Below are 22,599 nucleotides of genomic sequence, written 5' to 3' on the forward strand. Positions count from 1 at the left end.
CTATGTAACTTTTGGTTGGGACAACATATCAGCAAACAACTGTAGACTCAACTATTTCCCCCTTAATTTATCAGTACATCTGCATTATAATGCAACCCTGTATTTTTAGTTCTGTAGGGTTGATTATTCAGGGCTGATCATTTGGCAAGTGGCTTTTTGAAGCTTATTATGGCCCCAGAACCAGAAGACAGGAGAGGAAATGAAAGGCGGTGAAACTCAAATCAGTCGGTGTTGCTACTTTATTAGTTGATGAGATGCTAAGATTGGGGCAGAAAGGGTGGCAGAGGGTGAAACCCCTGGTCTGGAGGGCAGAGGCTCCCCGCAGGATGCGTCACCATATCTCCACATCTCACATCCCTGCGTGCTGAGAGTCTATCAATAACTTCATATAACTGGCCTGTCCCTATCGGAGAACTTACTCCCTAAGCTCTCTTCCTTTTTTCATATAGAAAAAGCAAAAGTCACAAGGAGATTCAGAACTGAATGAAGCTCTAAGACCTAGAGCAAACCCTTGGTCTCCTGAAGTCAGAGGACAGGCCTGCCCTGACTCTGAAAAACCTGAAGATGTATTCAGCTAGGAAAATGTTTAGAAAAGAATGCTGGGAGGAGTCGAAGCCACTTCCTCATCGACCGCGAAGTCCTCCTCTCTCCCATCCACACACCTGAATTATTGCCAGAGGGCCTTCCCACTTCCCAAAGACCCACAGATCCAGGAGAAGTTCAGCGTGCTAGCTCTGAGCCACTGGGTTCACCCAAGGTCCCCAGGGACCATCCAACCCGCGGCCTCTGAGTGGTGATGGGAGAGCTGACTTCAGCCCAGGCCCACAGACCCTTCTTTCTTCTAGCCCATCTGTATCCTAGTGGCTTCTCCATGACTATGGATGAGCAAATGAATGCCATCTGCCCATCACCTGAAGTGAAAACTTAACAGTCACTCAAGGAGGACCACACTCCTCATTTCTCCTTACATCATCACTCCTCCAACCGAACCGAACAAAAAACCACACCTCACTGTCCCTTCTCGCTCTTCTCCTCTCCAGCCTGCCTCCTTCTTCCTTCTGCCCTCGGTACTGGCAACTGGCAAAAAGCCTTCACTGCAGGAAGGCAGGCGTCCCCTCTAGCTGACCACACACTCTCCCTCGGATGCATCCTGGGAGGTTTGGGTCCCCTGCTCCCCTCGACCCTGTGGGCTTTGGGACATCCTAAGTGAACCAACCAACCAGAGAAAACCAAGGAGAGGGGGCAGGCGGGGAGCTGCCGCCGCCTCCTCTCACTTTCCTCGGGGCCTGAGCTCCGTCAGGTTCTGAAGCATAATGAGTTTTGTTTCATAACAGTCTTAAATGAACTGGAAGGGGGAAGGGGATGACAATGATAAAAATCTTAATTAAAAAAAATTCCTACAGGCAAAGAGACTTTCCAGATCCTAAGATGTGATGAAAATCTCTTGAGTTGGGGGCTCTACAGAGGAACCCCCCCACAACGACCCAGCATTCAATATACACCTCTGAGGACCTACTATGTGCCTGGCATGATTCGGGGTGCTTAAGATACTACAGAGAACACACACACACAAAGATCCTTGACTTTCTGGGGGCTCATATTCTAGGAGGGAGGAGAGGGGCAATAAAGATATTTAGCAGATAAACAATACAGAGGGCTTCCTGGGTGGCTCAATGGTGAAGAATCCGCCTGCAAAGTAGGAGACGGTCAGGAAGATCCCCGCCCCCCCCAGGAGGAAATGGCAACCCACTCCAGTATTCACGTCTAGGAAATTCCATCAACAGAGGAGCCAGCTGGGTGGGGGGAAGGGGATGGAGGGGGGAAGGGGATGGAGGGGGGAAGGGAAGGGGGGAAGGCAGGGAAATGGGGGGAGGGGAGGGAAATGGGGGAGGGGGAGAGGGGCCCTTACAGTCCATGCATGGGGTTGCAAAAAGTAGGGCACAACTGATTGACTACACAACAACAAACTATATGGAAGCTAGAAGGTTAAAGAGCCTGGGGATAAAAGAAAAAGTCAAGGAGATAAGGAGGATGGAGACTTCAGGGGCTGGTGTTAAATGCAGAGGTAAGGAAAGCCTCAGTAAAGAGAGACATCTGAGTGAAGACTGGAGGAGGAGACAGTGAGCAACACAGATGGGTATCCAGGTTTTGGAAGAGCCGTCCAAGCAGCGAGGACCGCCTGGGCAAAGGCCCTGAGGCAGGAACATGGAAGGTGCATCCAAGGAACAGTCAGAGAGTCATTGTGGCTGGAGTGAGTGGGTAGGTAGAGAACAGTAGAACATCCTATCACAAAAGCGAGCGGGGGCGGGACAGGGTGTCACCAGACCATCGTGAGGACTTTGGCTTTCACTCACTGAGGTGGGGGCCACTAAAGGTTATGAGCAGGGGAGGGACAGAGCCCCTTCAGTTCTCTGTTACTCCATCATTCCTTCCTGGTGACCTGCTTGGATATGTTTAATAAACGCATCTCTCCTGCAAAGCCCTCTCTAATTAATCACTGCAAGTTATAAACTCAAACCACTCTAAAAAATACCAGCAAACCCCACCCCTACCTCTCCCTCAAATCAATATCAGACCCAAAGGGAAGGAGAGGCGGAAGGGGAGGTAGGGGAATGGGACCAGGAAAACACAATGACAAACAGCGAAGCAAGGAGAAAGAAGATATACACATGGGAATGAACACGAAGTTCCAAAGACAGGCTTAAAGACAAAGGAACAGGAGTCCAGCTGCTCCAAAGGTCCCTTATTCTTCACCTACTCCATCCAATTTACTAGGCTCACAGCGCTGGTGCTTAAGCTTTCCAGTCCCTGCTGCCCCGTGGCCGCCCTGACATTCCCATGCGTCGGGAGCCCACTCTTTATACATCGTTACTCCACATCCCGATGTTCAGGGAAGGGAGAGACAGAGTCTTTTACTCTTACTCTCTAAACTGCAAAGGCCCAGCAAACCCTAGCCCATCAGGTAGAAGCAGAAACCTCCTTGTAGGAGGTTCAGTGGTTAAGAATCCACCTGCCACTGCAGGCCCCACTGCGTTTGGACTGCATTCAGTCCCTGACCTGGGAAGACCCCACATGCCACGGAGCAACAAACCTGGGCACCACAACCCGAGAACCCGTGCTCTGCAACAAGAAAAGCCACCACAGGAGGAGTCCGCACATCGAGACTAGAGGGTAACCCACGCTTGCCAACAACTAGAGAAAGCTCATGCACAGCAACGAAGACCCAGCACAGCCAAAAATAAAACAATAAATTAATTAACTAAAGAAAAGAGACTCCCTTGTCATTGAATCCACACCAGATCCCCAACAGATTCACTACAAGCCACTAGAAACCTCAACCGGCCGATCTACAAAGTGAGTGGCCACCACAAAGCCCCAGTTCCAGGAGTCACTTCTGTCCATGGCATCTCCTTCCCCAAACTGTCCCCACATTCACACTCATCCCCCAGCTACCACATGGGAGAAAAAAATAAATGCCTAATTAAGAAAAGGCTGGGGAAGCCCTGGAAAAAGCCAACGTTGGTAGAAAGGAAATAATAAATCACAACAATTAGCTCAAGGTGGTACAGTGTGGGGGTTAAAAGCACCAGCTCTAGAGCCAGAATGCACAGTCCAACTCTGCCACTGAAGAGTGTGTGGCCTTGGACGAGTCATCTTGTGAACTTGAGTGAGCTATCTATCCTCTCTTGCCCCAGATTCCTCACCATTATGGTCCTAGGGCTATTAGGAAAATTTAAGTTAGTATTATATTAAAGCATGTAAAAGAATGTTGATACATGGTACGCATTACAGGAATATTTTTAAAGAAGGGACTTCCCTGGCTATCCAGTGGTTAGGACTCTGCACTTTCACTGCCAAGGGCCCGGGTTCAATCCCGGGTAGGGGAACTAAAATCCCACAAGTAGCGCAGCACGATCAAAAAAAAGAAGGAAGGAAAAACACTTTTTTCAAAAAGGATAGCTTTCTTCTAAAACATCTGAGAGAAAGACTACAGCTTTATTCCCGTACCTGACATATGCATGAAAATAATCAATACTGATAAATATTTTCAACTCTGATCATTCCCATTCCATACTTTTAAAGTAGTATTTTTAAAATAATACAGTACTATGGCACAAAGATTGCACCATTACTTATATAAGAGTTTGATGGGAAATGACCTAAGTATCTGACAATAGAATGGTCAAGCAGATTATAAAAGCTGTAAGAAAGAGTTCTGGGCAGATATTAAAACTCACCTAATGAAGATCTTTTTAAAAGACATGGAAAATACTCCCAATGTCAAATAATAAAGGATACAAAAATTAGCCTTCGCTTTCAGCTATTATGATACGTGTCTGTGTGCATGCTCAGTCACTCAGTCGTGTTTGACTCTACGACCCCATGGACTGTAGCCCACCAGCTCCTCCGTCTGCGGGAATTCCAAACAAGAATACTAGAGTGGGTTGCCATTTCCTCCTCCTGGAGATCTTCCTGACACAGCTATGGAACCTGCGTCTCCTTTTCTCCTGCATCGGCAGGTGGATTCTTTACCACTGAGCCACCTGAGAAGCCTCCATTATAACATAACTGCCAAGAAACTAACTGTCCTGTATAGAACAACCATGAAAGGTAAATAAAATATAAAACAATAACGATAATAATAACTGTTTGCTGGTGTGACATAGGAGTACAATGAGGCAGCTAGGAATTAAGCCAAGCTTTTAGAGGAGAGGGAAGCTTCTGAGATGTATGTTAGTACTAATGCTTCCCCTTAGGATATTTGCCGATTTGGTAGAAGGAGCATTAAGGTGAAACAAAAGGCAGCAAATTAAAGCTTGCAACAGCTTCCTCCCTGGACTGAGAAGACAGAAACTGGAGTTCAGGGCCATGACAACAGCCAGGATTTGAGAGGCCAAGATCCCAGACAAAAAGAACACACATAAGTGAGCCCAACATTCGACAGCAGTTTCCCCTCAACACGTTGGCTGACACCTAACCCAATGTGTGTACAAGGCTAGACTCTGGGAACCTAGCAACAACAAGCTATTAAAAGGGGTCCGATGGTTAAGAATTCACCTTGCAATTCAGAGGGCACAGGTCCAAACCCTGGTCTGGGAACTAAGATCCCACATGCCATGGAGCAAGTAAGCTCTGAGCCACAATTACTGGGCCCCGGGGGCAGGTCGGGGGGTGGTTTCAGCTATGTGTAATAACTAGAAAGCCCACATGCCACAGCTAGAGAGTCCACGCACCGGAAAGAAAGATCCCGCATGACGCAATAAGACCTGACGTAGCCTAATTAATTTAAAAAAAAAGAAGTAGCTATTAAAAGACTTAAAAGGTAAGTAGAGATTTTAGTAGTTTCACAGGGGCAAGGAGACAAAATCTGGAGATCAGGGCCTATGAAGAAAAAGGGACCCTAATAAATACCCACCTTACAAGTAAGGGCAAATCAGAAATAGCAAGCGTAAATGAATCAAGGTGATACAGCCTGAACCTCTATACTTTCCAAGTAAAATGCCCAACATTCAGACAAAAATGACCAAGCATGCCCAAACCAAGAGAAAAACACAATCATTAAAAATAAAGATATATTTTATCATAAATCAAATATTTCCAACAATAAAAACAAACTTAAGAAGTAAATAGATGAGTTTTATAGCAAAAAAGAAACAATAGAAGAGATAGTAGGTGAATTAGAAGATAGAACAGTAGGAAAAAATATTCATATTATAGTACAGATAAACAAAAACAAGCTCACGGGACATGCAGGATACCATGAAATGGTCTAACACACGTACAGAGGTCTAAGGAGATGAGAGAAATAGTGGGGCAAAGTAATATTTGAAGAACTGCCCAAGACTTTTCTAAAACTGACCCAAAAAACACAGCCCATGAATTCTAGAAGCTCTCCAAACTCCACAGGGCTCACATACAAAGAGTACCACACTTTTATGTACATCATAGTAAAACTGCTAAAAATATGGTGCCAAAGAGGGGGAAAATATGTTAATTTCAAAGCGATCACAGTGAAACTGACAGATGACTTTTTAACAGAAATGAAGAAAGGCAGAAGACAATGGAATGATATCTTAAAAGGACTAATTCTATACCTAGTAAAAATATCCTCCAAAAATAAAGGCAAAAATGACATTTTTAGACAAGCAAAAACTGAGAGAATTGTGACACCAGCATACACATACATACACACACAACAAGGGGGAATTCTCCAAATAAAAGAAAATTAATCTGTGCAGAAAGCATGTATATGTTTTTACAGGGAGAAATGAAGAACACCAAAAAGAGGAAATATGTGAATTAATCTAAAAGATTGCTGACTTTTAAAAACAATATCTTATGGGATTAAATTCTTATGATAATTTTATGTTATTTTATAAATAAAAGATTTATATATTTAATTAAAATATATATTGAAATATACCTATTTGACCTAAATTTATATTTTAAAATAAATATATTTATTTTATATTAAAATATAAATGCATCTATTTTATATTTAAAATATATATGTATTTATTTTATATTTTAATTATGTTTTTTATTATATTACAATAACTTTATAGGATAGAAATTCTTAGGAGAATTAAAATCACAACAAGACTTCAAAAGGAATATAAAGAAGGTATAAGAGTCAAAGTGTTCTAAAGAGCTTGCATTGCCCAGAAAATGGTGAAATGATCACTTCAGGGTAGATTCTTAAAAAAAAAAAAAAAAAATCACAGTCAAAGCATTCAACTGTGCAAAGGTATATCTATGGAAAAAAAATAAACTAGGAAAAAAGCACTTTTTAAAACAGAGGTTCTACCTAGATGATGGAATGAGGTTCAACCTAGATGATGGAATGAGGACTGGTTTTCATTTTCTTCAAACTTTGTGGCATTTTCAGTAGAACAACTTTTTTCTTCAATATCTAGTTTCATATAGCACTAGACAGTATTTTCTTATACTTGAAGGGGGTGAAGGTGACCTTCATTTTCTTATAAAGATTTAAAAAGAACAAATTCCTAGAAAATTGGACCAAGATCCTGTATTTCTGCAGTCAATTATTAGCAACATTTATTCTAAGAATGCTGCTTGTCTACTGACCAACTATCTGATATATCCTGTGTCCTGGGCACGGAATGACTACTCACTCATGTAGGTTTGGTGAGAGAGAGCACACCTAAGTCCTTCTCAATAAGTATGAAGAAATTCTCACTTCACTTCTGAGAATAATTCGGGTCATCTGGTCTTTCATAACAGAAATCCAAAGAGCTTGCTAAATTAACAAGTAACAGTCATCAAGCAAGAGGCAGTTGTACTCCACTTTGCAACAAGGAAAAAGCTGAGCCCCAGAGAGAATGCATATTGTTTACAGAATAATTCATGTTACACAAGAATGACCATTTTTTGAAAACCAGTAATATTAGGGTGGAGGGGATGCAGCATACTCTATTATGCTGGTAGTGTGAATGAAAATTAATTTTATAACTGTGTGAAGAACAATTAGGAAATATTATCAAGAACCTTAAAAAACACCCACTCTCTTTAACACAGTAATTCTACTTTCCAGGAATTTAGCCAAAGAAAACAATCCAAATGTGATCAAAGATCTATGTATATTATATCTATGTTCCATGATCTATGTTCATCAAAGCACTATTTATTGTATAATAAACAATAAATAATATAGTAAACAATATTAATAATACATAATAACAAATGAGAAGTAAGCTAAATCTCTAATAAAAATGACTAGTTGAGTCAGGAGGCCCAATGCCTGGTACACAGTATGTGCTACATACAGAATCCAAATAAGAGGATACTAAACAAGTATTTCAGAATAAAAATGCTTCCCAAGAATATTTAATGAACTAGATATTAAAGCATATGCAAAATAACCCCAATACTATTTTTAAAGCACAGTATCATAGCTAACGCTTCTTGAGAATTTACTCTCTGCCAGGAACAGCCCCAAATGTTTTACATGTATCATCTCATCCCAACCAGTCCTAACAAGTTGTTGTTATTATTTTCAGTAACTGAAGGATCCAGAATTCAAACCCAGGCAGTCTGGGTTTGAACTTATATTAAGAACTTATACTCTTAATATACTGTTAGTCACTAGACTACACTCAAAACAAAATACTGGATGGAAATTACTAAAATGTTAATAAGAACAAATTAAAGAGAACTTAAAGACAATTTTTATTTTCTTCCTTAGACCTGCCGACATTTTCTGAATTCCCTATGATCACTATGTACTATTTACAGCCTCCTTCTCCAAAACAAAGTCTTACGAACTCTTTTCATTTACCATTTACACAATTTCAGTGAAAAAGTCTTAGCTCTAACAAAGCTTTGAATCATCTTTTCTTTTTTTGGCCCTTGCAGGGTGCAGGATCTTAGTTCCCCAACTAGGGGTCTAACACATGCCCCCTGCAGCGGAAGTTGGGGTCTTAACCACTGGACCACCAGAGAAATCCCTGAATCATGTCTTCTCCAGGCCTCACAATCAGGAGCACATTTGTAATCTGAGCCATGACATTTTGATCAGAGAAGAGGGATGAGCCTAGACTGTGGACTTCTATTCCACAAATACAGGTTACCCTCTGGCTGTTGAGATGCTGATTTTTGCATATATTCTGCCATTCATCTTCCCAATGGCCCTACCAAGTAGATGTGACTATCTCAGGAAATGGAGGTTAAGGAAGGTGAAGTGACTTTCCCAAGGTCATGAACACCACTCCAGCTCTGGTCAAAGGTCTGTCCACTAACCACCCCTCAAAATCATGTAGAACAATTGGGGCAGAGCTGAGTGCATGTTCAGGCCCAATCACTACATCCCTTGGTACCTCCATTCCTTCACTTGTATGATAGGGATAATAATGCCTTTCTCATAGAGTTGCTTTGAGGTTTAAATGAGGTAATATATGTAAACTGGTGATGTGTATTTGCACTTATTAGGGGGCTGTTACACTTTGAAATGCATCCTGCCCCCAAACGTGCACAATGTGAGGTCACCACAGCCAGAGTACACAGCCTCATCTACTGAAAGCAAAGAATCCTCTTATGCTTCTCTAAAGCCCACCGTCCTGGTTCCCTCTTAACTATCTCAGAGACTGGATTGATCTCAGTTACATCCCAGGCTCCTTTTCAAAACTCTCTACACAGCCTTCTTCAATTTAAGCCTCCAAAAGTGTCCTCAGAGAAGAACCTGGCACGAGTTGGCAGAAACAGGAGACTGAAATCCCAGCCTGTGAGCCCTGCACTTCTACTTGGATGTGATCACAAACTGAGGCTTGTGATGCCCCAGAGTGAGATGTTCCCTGGAGGGACACAAATAGGCAGGCATAGGGCAGCAGAGGAGGGGGAAAGAGGACAGTCACCAACCAAGTAGACAGTGGATTGGGGGGGGGGGGTCCCAGTACATGGCAGGGGGCCTCAAAAGCAAAAGGGGTACAAGGACCCAGAAGAATTCTTGCGGTTTCCCTTAGAAATGGAAAAGAGCATCTAAAATGGAGAGAGACCCACTTCTCTAGTGGTCCAGGGGTTAAGACTTTGCCTTTCAATGCAGGGGGTACGAGTTCAATCCCTGGTCAGAGAGCTAAGATCCCATAAGCCTCCATGGCCAAAAAAACCAAAACATAAAACAGAAACAACACTGTAACAAATTCAATAAAGACTTTAAAAATCATCCACATTCAAAAATTAAAAAAAAAAAACACTTTAAAAATAAATAAAATGGAGAAAGAAATGGCAGAAGGCCCTGACTTGGCAAGATGGCAATGCTACTCTTTCAACATCACTGCCACAGCCCAGAAGTCCAGACCCCTTAGCCCTCTTACCTCTGCGCTTCCAACATTTTCCTAACTGCTCTCTCTCAGCCTGCGGGCTCAGCAGAGCCAGCCTGTCCTCCACACCTCTCAGGGTAATTTTTCTAATACATAAATCTGAAGTGGCCCCATTCCACCCACACCCCAAACCCTTCAGTGACTCCTCCACTGCCGACAGGGTCAAGATCAAGCTCCACACTACGGCACCAGGGCAGGAGTCCCCCCCACCGCCCCTGCCCCCACCTCCCAATCCTTCGCTAATTCCTCCAGCCTCTGCACCTGCAATGTCATTAACTTCCTATGTGCCAGGCCCCAGCTGGGGGCTAGGTATACAGTGATAAGCAAGACATGACACAGATGAACAAGACCCAGTTCATGCCTTTAAAAAGCTGAAAGTCATGCTGGGAAGAAAGATACACGAGGGGAGTGCTGCAATCCAGATGGACAGGGAGATGGAAGTCCTGCCTGTCTTGGGTGTTTAGGGAACGCCTCTAGAGGAAGTGGGAGTGAGCCAGGTGAGGGGCAATGGAAAGGACATTCCATGCTAGAAAAACCCTCAGAACACAGTTTGACAGCACTCTCTTGACAGAACTTCTCCACTAGTGGAAATGTCCTACATCGATGCTTTCCAATATGGCAGTCACTAGCTGTGGGTGGCCACTGAGCACTTGACATATGGCTAGCGCAACTGGGGAACTGAATTTTAAATTTTATTTATTTTTAAATTAATTTAAATTTAACTGGACACAAATAGCTAATGGTGACCATGCTGGACGGCACAGTTCTAGAGCATTCAACTAAGGGTGATGTAAAATAAAGTTAGATGGGTAAGCCTTGAAATAGAAGTGGTACTGCAATGAGGCCAGACTGTATGTGGTTTCCTATTCTAATCAGACTATCAGCTGTCCCCTCCCCTTTGTCTAGCTGTAAGCACCCCCTGAACCCACACAACCCACCCACATACCACCTCTCTCTGAAGACTTCCCTCCTACTTACTATTTCTGAAGTTTTGTCTTTTCCTAGGGAGGCATCACTGTGTATCATCATACTTCTTCTGTGTTCTATATATGTTCTTCTAACAGTCCTCCACTAGATTTTGAGAACCTTCTCTTACTTGTTCTAGTACATCAAGCCACTGGAACAATCCCAGCACATGGGAGCTAATCAATAAATGCCTGATGAACAAGTGAGTTATCAGCAACTGGACCACAGCCTGGCAGGTAATGGGGGGGGGGGGGGGCATTCACCTCTTCTAACAAAGACGTGAGCCCCTAACTTGACCTATCTTAGAATGCCAGCTCTGTCCAGGAGGGCACCAGCTCTCAGAATCGCCCTGAGCACTTTACCCTTACTGATCATCTGCATGCCTCGTGGTGGCTCTATTTTCCCCAAATTCCTAGAATCTAGAGGCCTGTACAAGGACGGTGATGAGCCAATTTTTAAAGGCAGCATGGCCTAGTGATCAGGAGCCAGTCTTTGGAGTCAGTCCTGGCTCTGGAGACCAGCTGGGCAATGTAGCCCCTGAATATCCTTAAATGAGTTCCTGAGACTGAGGCATCATGTCTGCCTCTTACAACTGTGCGGATGAGATGCCTGACACTCTACATGGTCAGCTCTCTATAAGCACAGGGTACGCTATAAACCAGACACCCAGTAAGCTCTCTATAAGCAATAGCTACCACTCCTAAAGCGATGTGGACCCCTCACTTGGGTTCCCCACAGCATATGCAAACTCCTGAGCCTCTCAATCGGCTCTTCACTGATGCTCCCCCAGATGCAAGGGATATAATCCAACCTCTGACTCACAACACAGTTGCCAAAAATCTCCTCAAGTTCCCAGGAGAAAATTTATTTTAATTCCCTCTAACTTTAAAAATTAAACAGTCCTCACAGCATTTTGGGGTGGCAGGGGTGAGGACGGAGACCGTGAAATCCAACAAGCCGCTTGGAAAAGGTTACAGACTGATTGGAGAAAGAAAAGGAGAAAGCAGCTGGAGGGGGTGGGGGGGGGGATGGGGACAATCCCCTGAGTTTCTGCTATTATTGAATACCCCAACTCTCAAAGCAGCCCGGCAGCCCCCTCCTCCACGTGGGCTAAGCTCCGTTAATGAGAAAGCGGAGCTCTGCCTACATTACCACAATAATGATTTCCCCGTTGCATTTTTACATGCCTGCTGCTTTATCATAGCAGAAGTAGACATATATTTTCAATAAATCCCTTCTCTCTCCTTCCTCCTCCCCAACTCCAGCTCTCCCAGTAAATGTCGCTCCCTCTGCGCCCTCCCCCACCACAATCCCAACCCCGGAGCACAATGAGTTCCACTAATCAAAACAGAAAGAAAAAGAAAAATGGAAAAATCACAGCTGCTGAAAAACAGCATTCGCTACAAGTCAAAGCCCTCCACATTTTTTCTGCAGGCAGCGTTTACTTCTTCAAGGACACAGCACCCCTCCCCTATCAGAAATCTTACGTAGAGTTGCTCCAAGGGGAAGGGGGGGGGGCGGTGGTGAAGAAATCTAATATTCACTCTTTCCTATTTTGACTAAGCCAGCACAGACAGAAATATAGATAAGGCCTTGAATAACTGATTTAACAAAATGTCACTTATTAAAAGAGATGGGGGGATGGGGCCACATTTGCATTTGAGAGCTCAGTTAAACCATCCCAGCTAAAGCCTGCCAGGCCAGAAAGGCAAGGGGGCAGCAAACATTTCTCTGGTCTGGTCTCCTTCAGCGGCTACAAGAGCTGATCCTGGTGGCATAGAGGCCAGGATTTCTCCCTCCACCAAGAACTGATGGGGAGAGAACCAGAGAGGCAAAACCGAAGCAACAAAGCATCTGGAAGCATTTACACTGTACTGTACTAACCATCGCCAGGCTCTGTGCTAGGTGCTGGGGGTGCAGAATTGAGTGGTGACCCAGTTCTGGCCTCCCCAGGGCAGTCTAGAAGGAGTGAAAGACACGCCCAGTGGTCAAGATAACAACAGTCCTGCAAGCCAAGGGCTGCAGGGGCCCAAGGGTACCCCCCCAGCAACCCCCGCAGCCCACCCCACAGTTTGGCCCAGGCCCAGGCCCATGGAGCCCTCAAGAAAGACTTCAGGAATGAGGAGCTGCACCGTGAGACTGTCTGAATTCCATGCTGGTCTCTAAAAAAGCTGAGACCCTTCAAAAGGAAAGAGGCCACCGAATGTCCTTACCTACTCTGGCTCCCCTTGAAAACCCCTCAGCTCACGTGTGTTCCCCCAATTAAAACACAGAAGTGGACAGGTCTCAGCACTTGAGAATCAGCTCATTACGGGTAGCCTTCAGTTGAATTTTAAGGGAGCCGGGTATCTCCCATTGTGATGACAACAGAGAGGACTCAAACAACCCTCCTATTAAAACTCCTTGGGTATTGACTCCATTATTTTTTCCTTTTCCTTTTTTAAAAAGCTTTCAAAGAAGTAGGACTGGAGGTGGTTTCCCAAAGACGAGGACAGGCTCTCAGGGCAGCCTCTGTTACAGCCTCTGATAAAACAAAGAAACCCTAGGGGCCCCCAGGAAGCCTCTCCAGGTAGCAACCTGCTCTAGGCCCAGTTGTTCAAAGGCAGAGCCTGCAGACTGAAGGCCAAGACCTCTATTATAGAAATGACCACGGAGGAGCCCATAGAGGGGCCAGGGCTGAAAGTAAGAGGCGGACGAAGAATAGCCACTAGATCTGTTAAAGTCAAGTTTTTTGGCTTTCATCACAAAGCAGGCTTAAAGCTGTGTGCTACAGCATGAGCCAGACAATTGAATTTTTTGAAAAATGTAATGCCCAAAACATGATTAAGTCATCTGAATATTTCCTTGGAGTTCTAAGGTCCTTGGAGTTCTAACCCCCAAATTCCCAGAGGATCCTCTTGGTTTCCAGAATCCTTAGCATTTATTCTGTACCACAACTCTTATTGAATACTATATAGCATTATCTGTTTGAGGGTACACAAAATTTGGAGGCCATTCAAATTCTGGCATTAAACTAGGGCTTTAGATGCTGGCTGGACATGTGACTCTGGGTTAATCACTTATTTATATTTTTTTCAATTCTACTTCTTCAGCCTCACTTTCCTCAGCTGTAAAATTAAAGTAAAAGCTACCTCCTATGGTTGCTGCAAGACAGTTAAAAATAAGACATGCCTAAGAGGCTCTGGACCTATAACATGCTAGGTAAACACTAGTTATTACAATGACATCATCCATTTCCTCTCTCTCTCTCTTTCTCTGATTTCTCGTTGATTATTTTCCCTCTCTATGAAACCAAACTGATATCGGTTCTACTGATCTCTCATAACTGACAACTCGTGTTTATTTTACAAATACAGGAAGAAGTCCCCTTATCCACAGGTGTGCAAAATCTCGCTAACTTCTGCATCTAGGAGATGGGTATAGGGGAGTTCATTATACTAGTCTGTCTGCTTTTGTGGGCGTTAAAGCGTTTCATAGTAAAAATTAATTCTGAAATAAATAAAGCCTCAACCTCTGAGGCAGAGGCCAGGGGTCCGATTAGTAAGAAGCACCAGTTACTTTTTAAAACTAGAAATTACTTTCCAGCATACAGAGTAAGACTGAGTGCTAAGGACTGTTTTCAGGTAGACTCAGCTTTATGCAACAGTCCTCATTTGCAAAACAAATTCAGAAGGTGAATGAATCACTGCTAAGACCACTGGACCTCTGTTGGCGTTCTTCTGTGGGTTCAAGGTTCCCCTGTACCAAGTTCACAGAACAAGTTCATTTGGCCCTTTGAGTGGGCAGGTCTCAAATTCTATATATGGAATCAGACCGTGAACCTACAAAGACTGGCATTTCACAGCCAGCCCTGCTGATGCCAGCTTTCCGGCAGTAAGAGCAGTTTCACTGAAAGAAATCACTGAGGACTTGAAAACCCCAAACAGAAGGCGGCTCCCAGCAGGGAGCAAGAGTGAGAGTGGACACAGAACACCGGGAGGGGGGGGTTTCAGCAGAAGCTTTGGGGAACCGAGGGAAGTTGTTCATTGGTTGCCAGGTTTCACAACTAAAAAGAGATCCGGCTGAAGATCACCGCACCTCGCTGCCGCCCATGTGCCACACCGCTTACAGTTTACATCGCACTTTGCGTACATTATCTGATTCCATCCTCACAACTCTCACAGAAGAGGCGGCAGATGGTATCACCTTCTTTTTACAGATGCGGAGGCAGACTCGGAGGCTGACTTGTCCAGAGCCACACGACGGTGCTGGACCCCCAACCCAGATCTGCTGACTCTCTCCTGGCGCACTCACCTGCCACAGTCCCCATCAATGGGGCCACCGGCGCAGGCTACAGCAAATTTTTGTTAAAGGCCGCCTGAAGAAGAAACAGCCCTTCCGCCTTTTATTTTTTCTCGCTCCAAACGTATGACACCAGTGCCCACCAACTTTTGAATAGGACTGCAAAGCTCAGATGTCTTTTCCCAATCATAGTTTTCAAATCAGTCTAACGCGAGCTCAAATTACTCTAACTGAAGACTCTTTTCCCCAAGCGAAAGAATCCTGTCTTGCCTCTGTACTGCTCCATAATGCAGTCAAATGTTCAAAGAAAACGCAGTACAATTTTCTGATGCAGTCTTAACCCTTATCGTCTCTGGCTGGTGTCAGAGCCCGACCCCAAAACCCCTGCCCAAGGGGAATGGGACCTCAGCCTGGAGAGACAGAGCAGGTAGCTGCCCCAGCAGCTCCTCAGCTTTCCCTCACGGCCACCTTCACTCCATCTGGCTCTTCCCTCCCCGTCATCATGAAGGAAGTGTCCCTCCCTCCTCCCACCAAGGCCAGATCTTCCCTACAGACTTTCTCAAGGACTTTTGCTCAGGCTGACCCCACCCATTGCTCAGGATCAATCCCTCCCTCTCCCCGGACCTTTCCCATCATCACACACATAGACCAGTAGCACCTGCAAACCCTTCCCTCTACATGCACATCCTCCCAACTCCCCCTCCATTTCTCTGCCCCTCTTTCACAGTCAAACTTTGCCCCAAAGTTGTCTACACATGCTATTCTGGGGTTCTTCACCTCCCATTGCCCTCCCAACCTCCTCCAATTTTGCTCCCACCTAAACCATTGCTCCACTCAAACTGTTCTTTGCAAAGTCGCCAGTGACTTCCATTTTGCCAAATCTAGTGGTGACGTTTCTGGCCTTAAACTCGTGAAACATTTAACACACTCCTGGCCCAAACACACATGCGCACGCACACACACACACACATGCACACACACACACACACACACACACACACAGCCTTTTCTTCCCTCTCAACAGATTCCTTAGAGCACCTCATCCAGTCTCCTGGATTTAAATACCACCCTTTGGCTGATGGTTCACACATTTTGGTCTCCTGCCTGGCCATTCCTCTGGGGCTGGATGCTGTAACAGACTGCAAGCTTAACATCTCCATCTTACAGGCATCTCACACTTGGCAGTGCCCAAAGTGAAATCGATTGAGTCTCCTCCTGGACTCTCCTTTACCCCCGTCTCAGCAAAGAGCACCACCTGTGTCTATGCAACTGCCCCCATCAGAAACCTCCTCGTTGGATTTCTCCTCCTCACCCTCCACCAGATCCATCAGCAAACCCTGCCCATTCTACCTTTCATATGTGTCTCACACCCACCTGCTCCCCTGCATTCAACTCCTGTCACCTCCCCAACGTGGCCTGCTCCAAGTACCTTTTACTGCACTCCCTAATTCCACACCTGCCCTCTCGACCAATACCATCCCCTTGAAACATAAGTTAGGGGATGTCACTTCCCATTACAAACCTTCGGTGACTTCCCACTGCCCTTCAATGAAACCCAAACCTTTACGAGGCCTGGAATTCTGCAGGATCATCTCAGACGCCCTCTCTCCCTCCCCCTTATCCACCTTGCCTCTTTTTAGTCCTACCCCCATCCCCGCACCAAGTTCTTCCACATAGACTTCCTTGCTCTGCCTGATACTCCCTGTTTTCCTCCACTCCCAATCCCCAGAGAGGCTTTTTGAGGCTACTTTAAGTAAGTCCAGGTCACTGCCCCCTGTGGTTTCATCTGAGCATTTATCACATTTTGCAAGATATATTTCTTTACGTGTCTGCCTCCCCTCTGGACTGCAGAATAAGTGGTAGAGTAGGGGATGCATAGAGGAAGATGATAATGTCTCTTTTAATTATCAGTATATACCCAAAGCAGTAACACAGTGCTTAGGAAACAGTAGGTGCTCAATAAATAGCTGCCAAATGTATGCATTTATAAACCAGATCCAGTTACAGCATGAAAATAACTTAACCTCCAGCCATATAAGCGCACAGGTTCTTCCCCCCCCCTCCTCTCTATCAAAAAAAAATTTTTTTAAGTGTTACTAAACCAACAGCTCAGTATATCCCACTCATCCCCAGCTTGTCTTCCATGAGGAAAAAGCAAAAATCATGTTTCTTCAGTAAACTCAAATTTACCAGAAGTCCCTACAAGCAGCTGCCTTGAGAACTTAAAACATTTTTCGACAAAATCCCAGAAGTTTTTTGTGGTGTATTTTCTTTAACCCAGAGGAAAAGTTTATTAAGAGAGCCATGGAATCAAACTTACATAACCAGGACTATATTATTATTTAATATGGCACCCTAGCTGAAAAACACGACAATATCTCCAGTTGCTCTAGTCTCCCCCTCCCCACAAAAGAAATCAACAAAGTTTTAGTCTCCCCTTTATTTCATTGGTTCCCCTCTGACATGCAAATTCAGAAATATTATTAACCCATGAGATTTCAGCTGATTCTCCTCCCTAAATCACAGTTTCATGAGGTCAGAAATAAAATGAGCTGAATTCAACGATTTTTAGAGTAGGACAGTCAGCACCCATCTCTACTGCCTGAGGTCTGAACCACTTGTCTGGATCCTTACATCTCATGTCAATGCTCAAAGTCAATAAAAACAACAAGAGCTTTTCCCCCAAAAGTGCCCGTGGTAAAATATACATTATAGAGGTGACAGTAATACAATATCATTATTATGAACCTTATCACAAATACATGACCAAATCCCAATTACCCACTTGTGAAGTCTCCACAGAAAGTGGGTAAAGCCACTCTGGGTGTTCTGGTTCTCCCACTCCTCCCAGGACTAACTCCCCTTGCTGCCTGGGAATAACAGCTCAATTAACCTTAGATTTGACCAGGCATAATTAGGCAGGTGAACCAGTTGGCTGGAGGGGAAAAACTTCCAAGATGAACTGAAATTATTTTTGGTGCCTGGGATTATATGCCCCACTCTTTATTACCACATATAATTGGGACTCAACCATGCACTTCCCACTGCCCCCCACCGCCCCCAGCACTTTTTTCCCTTGCATTTGAGAGTCAAGATTACCAGGCCACTCAAGAGTCCTTTTTGGAATGCCAAGGTATAAATCCACTCTCTCCAGGAGAAGACAAAAAGAGAAGTTAATCAACTCGCCCAAGTCCATGAGGCAATCTGGCCGTTGGCCCAGGAAGAGACATACTGTGGAGATCTCTTGAGACCTCTCCACAAGACCGAGTCACAGAATTTCAGAGACGGATGCAACTCACGGATCAAACCATGCATTTTTGAGATAAAAATTCTGAAGCTCAGAAATGGTTAGATGCTGATAACCTCCCCACTTTTCTTTCCAGTGACCCTGTCCTCCTGCCCTAAGAATCAAACCACCTTAAAAGTTCTTGTCATTTTACAAATACTGTAAACTGAGCCAATGGCTGAACACAAGACAATTTTACCATTTCCTGATTAATCAGCTTTATAGAGAATTCTCATACTTCCCCCAAAAAACCGATGCTTTTGATTCTTAGGACCAAGCCACCCATCAGAGCAGGAGAAAAAGAATTTTAAGTAAGTCTTGTTTCTGTGACCACATATTTTATTATATAAGCAGCAAAGAACACTACAGACTATCGCCTCTTTTACAATGAAAGCTCCTACCTCAACAAAAACCACAGGCCCAAGTGGGTTAAAAGAGGCAAAACTGAGTACTTTCCACACAGTTCATAGAACAACTGTTTTCACAGTAAGCTCACATAAACGCTATGTGATATTAACACATGCCTGCTATGTGGAAGCCTGCTTACCAAGCTGTGAAAAGACCCATGCTTACTATGGAACCCACAAAATTAATCTTCTCAGTGCTCATAAAGCAGAAGGGAAACGCTCTTTTTTGAGATGTCAAGCAGGTCTTTTAAACAATTCTTTGGCGAAAATGGACATGCCTAAAAGGGCGGAGTCCAAAGAGGTGTGTCACTGCCTGTATCAATTCCTATAAATCAAATCCTGACAATATTTTTAAAAGAATGAATTATGATTCATGGGCCTTCAAACCTTTATTACCACAAGAACATTCTCAGCAGAAGAGGGAAAAAAAAGCTCCTGTGACTTGATTAATGGCCAAAGCAAGACAATAAAATAAATCTCATAAATTAAAAAAAAACAGAATGACTGCTCTTGGCTTGAGGGTAGACATGTAAATAATTCCCTTTCCCTGGGATAAACACACATAAAGATTTTGTTTACCTTCCCAGCATATACATCAACCAGTCTCAGATTTTCAGCAGGGGAAAAATAATAGATAATTTGTTTAACGAATGCCTAGTTAGGAACACTTGATGAGTGGCAATAATATTTAATTCCCAACTAACTCAACTCTCAAGCTGCCAAATATCAAATTCTCAATCTGGAAATCTGATGACAGGAAGGAAAGAAAAAAAAAAACAACTCTCCATCACTAACATGTACAGAGCTCATTTTTTTAATACATATTTTTTTCCCCTGCTAGTACTGAGCTTGTCTATAGAACTGCAAAAAGCTTAATCAACTTTAGTTAACCACATTGCCTACTGTTTACTCCCTGACTCTACTAAACATGTCTTGGTTTGAATCCCTGATGCTAAAATTATCCTGACCAAGTTAAAATTCCTAGCATATTTATGGTGGTGATCATTTCATAATGTATAAAAATACTGAATTGCTATGTTATACAACGAAAATTAATCCAATGCTGTAAGTCAATTATACTTCAGTTAAAGGAAAATAAGGAAATAAATAAAGCTTCCAGCATAATAAAGGTACCTGACTGCCAAAGACCTACAACTCTGCAGAAACCAGTAGGCTGAGGACCAGGAAAAGAGGCACAGAGAAGCAAAGAAGGCAGGTTAACTAGTTAAGCATTGACTACTCCTCCTTGTTATCCTTCCACTGAGCACCAAAACCACATTTTTCCATCACCAGACGGCTTTCCTGTGACAGTAAGTGATGCAGGAGGTTGGTACCAGTTGGGACAATGTAAAACTCCTTTCTTAAAGCTCTGCTCCATGGCCTGCTAAAAAGTGCAAACAGCCGGCATTTTTTAAAGAACTCTTCAGCCATCCCTGGATCCGTCATTCGTAAGCATCACTTCCATGCACTTCACGAGACAGCCGGGGCCATGCTGTTAGCAACCCGCTTCAACACGTTCACTTGCCAAAGCCGCGTCTAGCGTGGGGAAGAGTTTCCACAAAGCTGGCTCTAACGGGCCACTCGAAGGCACACGGAGGAACCAGAAGTCATTTTCTTTTAACCTAAGGATGGCAGGCGCACATGCCCCAGCCCAGTGCCGGCCAGAGGCTGCCCGCCAGGTGCTCTTGGCCTCTGCCAGTGAATGGGTGGTTTTGTGCTGTTTTTTAAACATCTATTTCTTTAGACCACCAGCAGTAACTTCCCAGCCTCCCCGAACTGAAGTTGGGGCGTGGAGGGGTAGGTTTACTCCCTTATACCTTTCTCCCATCTGGGTGGCCACTTTAACTTCTGGGGAGTACCCAGCCCCCGAAGAGCCCACAGGAGCGTATCATACACATATGCATCATGTCAAAAACCCCAAAAGGCACATCCCTAGAGTCCTGCGGTTTCTTGGCTGGAAGAATGAAGGCCTTATAACAGCACAACCTTCAATTGCAAGCTTCACCACCACCATCACTCTTTAAGCTGGGGCTGCCAATTACAGCGCCCACCTCACCCCTCCCCCTTTGCTGGGATGCTTTGCAGCGCGGAGAGGGGAGAGGGAAGAAGGGAAGCAGAGAGAAGGCCCTGCGAACATACTGAAAGTAAAAAAGTGGGGGGAGACGTCTCCTAATCCGTCCCCCCACTTTTTCCTTCCCCTCCCCTGTCTTCTTACGGAGCATCCCCCAACTAATTTTTTTTTTTTTTTTATGTAACTTAATAAGCTTCTTGCCTACCTTGGCTGTTTCTGCAACAAGTGCATGGGCAATCCGACAAGAAGACCAGTCTTCGCCTGGGGGGTGAGATGAGGGGCGAGCAGAGCTGATGGAGTAATTTCAATATTAATTTATGTCAGAGCCGTCTTCTCGAAGCGCTACTCACTTACAGTACTGCCCTCAGCCTGTAAACAAATATCGCTCCGCCAGGAAACATACTCCCCAGATGCAAGCCCCTCTCCCCAGCAGGGAACCTGGCCCTTCGCTCCCCCCACCCCACCCCCCGCCACCCAACAGCGTGCTTTCCCACCCCGGGTAGGAAGCGCTGGGTTTCCAAAGCACCAACCCAGCAGCTCCGCCACCACCCCAGCAAGAAACTTACTCGGTCCGTCTACGCCTCCACCCTCCCTTCAGGAAATCTACTCTCCATATGCATTCAGCCTCCCCGCAGGAAATCTGCTCCCCCCTCCCCCCTTCTGTATACATGCACCCCTCCCTCTCCTCCGCCCCACGCGCCCTCCCCGGCCAGAAACTTACTAGCGAGCAAGCGTGCAGGCTCTCCCGATCCTGGAAACTTACTCCCAGATATAGCGCCCGCCAGCCCCCTTTCCCGGCCCTGCTCCCCTTCCTGCCCTCCGCTGCAAGCAACTCCAAACTCTCCGCATCCAGCCACTCTCCCTCCCCGGTGGAAATTTGCAGCGCGGGGCCGCGCGCGTGCATCCACCCTCCCCTTCAGGAAACTTACTCCCCATCTGCATGCACCGCCTCTCAGCCATCGCTTAGAGGGAAGGGGGTGTGCTAGGGAGACAGAAATACATATGTATCTCTCGCCCCTCCCCCGGCCGCAGCCCACTCGGGGCCGAGCCGCGGTAACCTGGCCTTACCTTTTGCATTGCTCCCCACCCTCGCCCCCTCCCTTAACCCTCCTTATCCGCTCCCCGGCGCCCCCCTTTTTTCACCCATTACCCACCCCTAGCAACCGTTCCCAAGCTCCTCTCGGCCTTTTTTTTTTTTTTTTTTAATCCAGGATGCAAATTCCTCCCCTGTCAGCAAATCGACTGTCAAATTATTTTCTTGCAAAAGGAGAAAGGCGGGGTGGGGTGGTGGAGGGGGGGGAGCAGAAGCAAAAAGGAGGGGGGGCGGGGGAAGGGAGAGAGAGGGACAGAGGAGGGGAGAGATATCCCTCCGCAGAGCTGGGTCTGGCCGCGGGCGGGGAAGCAGGAAGTAAGGTGTCCAGCGCCGCGGCCGGCGGGTCCTCCGCCGCGGCCCCCGCCCGCGCCCCCTGTCCCCCGGGGCGCCGCGCTCTGGCGGGCGCGGGCCGCCCGGCGCATTGTTCGCAGTCTCCCCGGCGGTGCGCTGTCGACCTTATTATGTGTGCTCTGCTTGTGCGTGAGGCTGCACCTTTTGTAGGCTGGCGAGACTCTGGGCGAGGATGGGGCAGGGGGTGCGGACCAAGTTGCTGCCCCGCGCGGGACCTGTCAGCCCCGGGGCGTGGCAGAGTCTCCGGCAAGGCCGGAAAATCCAGGCCCCCAGAAGACGGCGTGGCCGGGGAGCTGCCGCTCGAGACC

General features: G+C 45.6%; 1 protein-coding gene across 13 annotated transcripts in view; it reads right to left on the minus strand.

Moving 5' to 3' along the window:
• TRERF1 (transcriptional regulating factor 1) overlaps nt 1-22,068 on the minus strand; it is a 205,910-nt gene extending 183,842 nt beyond the window's left edge. For 8 of the 13 annotated variants that reach the window (XM_065912923.1, XM_065912929.1, XM_065912928.1 and 5 more), the window contains exons 1-2: nt 21,569-21,723; nt 21,053-21,137 (exon numbers count right to left, since the gene is read on the minus strand). The gene's annotated coding sequence lies outside the window, so the exon portion shown is untranslated. Of the gene's footprint in view, nt 1-21,052; nt 21,138-21,413; nt 21,455-21,568; nt 21,724-21,776; nt 21,907-22,001 lie in introns of those variants that run through there. The other 5 variants (XM_065912920.1, XM_065912921.1, XM_065912919.1 and 2 more) reach the window with 5 other exon arrangements.
• Between the last annotated feature and the right edge of the window lie 531 nt (nt 22,069-22,599).

This window comes from Muntiacus reevesi, chromosome 20, assembly GCF_963930625.1.
Source record: "Muntiacus reevesi chromosome 20, mMunRee1.1, whole genome shotgun sequence".
Classification (NCBI taxonomy): Eukaryota; Metazoa; Chordata; class Mammalia; order Artiodactyla; family Cervidae; genus Muntiacus; species Muntiacus reevesi.